Raw genomic sequence first — 3,457 nt, forward strand, 5'->3', positions numbered from 1 at the left:
TAATATGTCGTAAATGTTCAGGTAATTTGATTAAGCAAATGCGGATAAGTTCTGAGGGGCTGTATGTGTTTGACAGGTACTGATTCTTGTGCAACATGTCTTCAAAATATTTCACAAGACTGGAGATTTCAGATTGTTGGAAATGTTTCATCATTATGATGCTATGTTTTACTCGGTCTTGTGTAGCTTGAGACCAATATGCTGAGAGGAAGGCATGATAAAATTCTCCTTCACTGTGACAATCGTGAATGACCGATCGCATTCTTACAGCTGGTTCATTCTCTAAGTAGCCACACATAAATTCTAATCTGTGCTGCAATGACCAGTTGGCAGGAAAAGAATGAGAGAATTGATAAAGCCATGCTCGTGGATGAATGTCGTTGCCAGAATTCTTAAATGTTTTGAATTTACGTGTAGTAATCAACAGCTTATAGTCAAAATCATCGTGTCGGTAAGTCGCACATCGCTCATTGTTACTTCGTTTCGGCGGTTCCATCTCAAAATTGAATGCGCCTTGCCAATTTCTTTCATAATTTCCTAAGTGTCTTGTGTTATTATTTTGTGACTTTTCCGTATTTCTAAGTCCCTCTTCCTGTTTTGGAGCGCGAGTGTCCTCTGAAATATGTAATTCTTGTATTACTTCTGCCAACTGATCTTGTACTTCCCGGACTTCTCTTTTGTACTGTGTATTGATTTGATTTTGATTTTGTTTGAATTTTCTAATTTGTTCATACTCTTCAGTGCCAGTGAAAGCTACAGGTCTTGTGCCATTCAGATCATCATCTACCTTTGTAGATAAGTTAGTGAACTGATCTGATCCATTTGTGTTGAAATCGTATCTACTGTGTCCTTTAAGTTTTCCTGAGTTTTCGCAAGTTGCGTAACCGAATCGGTAGATGCAACTGAGTGAATTTTAGCTTGCAGGGTCTCATGATTTTCATGACCAATAATTTGCAGTTCTTTGATGGCTGCTTCGTGATTCTGTAATGCATTTTCATGCCGCGAAAAAATAGGTTGAAAATGCTCACAAATTTGTGTTTTTACGTCATTAAAGGCTTTTTGACATTTCGATTCAATGTTATGTAACTCAGTAGTTAAATCTTCACGTGTTTGTTCAAGTGTGATGTCTAACTTTTGAAGCTTTTGCTGTGTTTGTCTCTGATTTTGTTCCATTGTGTCTAACTGTTGCTGTGTTTCTCTCTGACTTTGTTCCATTATGTCTAACTGTTGCTGTGTTTGTCTCTGATTTTGTTCCATTTGTTGCATTAATTGCAATTATAATGTATTAGTGTCTGGTATGTGTTTCTCTATGCTTTTTGGCAGTGCCTTTTCACCGGCAACATTCACGTTTTGACAAGCAGAAAATGTGTCTTGACTCATTTGAGAAAACGGTGAGGACCCAAAACATGAATCTACAGTATTTGCAATATTGTGTCCTGTCATTTCGGATTCCTGAGGCGAGCTGTTGCCGACCGATCGATCGATAATGCTTCCCTGTTCACTAATTGTTTCACTGCCTACACCATTATTTGGAGCCCGCTCCATTTCCCTATGCACAATTACCAAATTACTACTTTGAACATTAGTTAATTCATTACTCTGCGGCGCTAACACACTGCTTTCGTCTTCACTGTCATTTCTCAGTTTACTTTGAAGCCTAGTATTACGTTTTTCACACGCCATTATTGTCACAATATTTCACACGACAACACAGAAAAGCACAATTTGAAGAGCAAAATAACAAAACACATTAACATAGCATTGAAAATAATATCTAGTTAATTGCAAGCGCAGCTGCAAAATACTTGGTGCAAATCTACAAGCATGTCACAACTGTGTACGACAATGAAAAACTACCAACTACAAAGGAAATTCTCTCTATAATTACGTGCTAGCAATAAACAAAAGCTACACTAATTACACAAACTACAAGAAAAAATCAGAAGATTCCAGTGAGGTATCCTCGGCAAAGGGTCGGCATATGAAACGTCCCCTTAGAAAAATTATACATGACTGTCCTTAAACTGACACACAATATTTTTAGCGCAACGGAATCCGACTTTCAATAATCCCTACAAAGGAATGGCCCTGACTAACATTAACCTATACGTTTCACAATTCACTTACCTCACAAAAATCTTCGTTACTCGAACTACTGCAATACAGCGAGCGCCACTACTGTCAGCTAAATAAAAGATTCAAACTACTGAAGGCACTAACTACTGATAGACATAGTTATCAAATGAAAGATTTTGATAGAGAACAAACAACGTATTTACCTTAATAGTGTTGAAAAATCATAATATACATAGCACTTCATGACATCCAATCTTACAAATATCGAAACTCCGCCATTTCTCTCCCCACATCCACCACTGCTGGCGGCTCACCTCCAACTGCGCAACGCTACGCGCTGTTAACAGCCAACTGCCCAACGCTACAATGGCAGACAACAATGCAAACTAGCCACAGACTGCACACAGCACAGCTAGTGATTTTCATACAGAGCGCTACGTGGTGTTACCAATAAAAAAAACCTAAACAGCCTACTTACATAGTTTCAAGATTTTAAACATGGCTGCAGCAGCAACTGTTAAAATTCTTCACAATAAAGGATGACAGCCAGAAACATTTTGGTTGTTTCGCTAGTATGTATTTCATGCCTACGTTACGTGAGACTCTCGCGCATTACACTTGTGCCCTCTCTCGTTAGATGTTCCAAGCTCAAGCTTTATCCGTCTGACACTAGGACACAGGCAAATTTGGTTCTATATTTTTATTTTACATAAGTGTCTTTAATTGGCCTGATACGTTTTATTATTAAGACAGAGTTTGAATTAACACAACCTTTAATATTTTTTGATGCGCTTATGTATGGATTTATGGATTTTAATATACGCGAGTCTTGCACATGCAAGTGCCCTCTCGCGGCGAAATAGTCTGCCTTAGTGCTTTCACACTCGTGTCTCAATAGTTCATAGGCGAAGCAACGGTGTTAAACTGTTCGCTATGATCTTGTGCCCATTACACATGTCGTATAAATGGAGATGATGTTTTAAATTACTGACGACGCCTTTGGCATAATTATTTTATTATTCTCCATGGCATGATGTAATTTTAGTAAGTACTAAAGATTTTGTGCCTGTATTACTTCAGTAATTTCATTGATACTTAAGCTTCTGTTTCTCACTTCCGTTGATATGGCTTTTCTAATGAATGTGTCTTTCTGTTCAGGAAAAATTTTTACTTCTGATGAAGGTATATTTATATGTACCGAAACCGTGGTCAAGAATTTTAATAAAAAAAAAATTCTACTTACATAGGTAAGCTGAAACAGCAGAATCATGTATTTCAGAACAGACTATAGCCTACAGTACAGAACATTCTTTTATTTTATAAGTTAAGTTTTTTTTAGTACTGAACAACGCCTCTTAATCATTCTTTGTTTTGCTTTTGT

The sequence above is a fragment of the Schistocerca nitens genome, chromosome 1 (assembly GCF_023898315.1).
Source record: "Schistocerca nitens isolate TAMUIC-IGC-003100 chromosome 1, iqSchNite1.1, whole genome shotgun sequence".
NCBI classification, from domain to species: Eukaryota; Metazoa; Arthropoda; class Insecta; order Orthoptera; family Acrididae; genus Schistocerca; species Schistocerca nitens.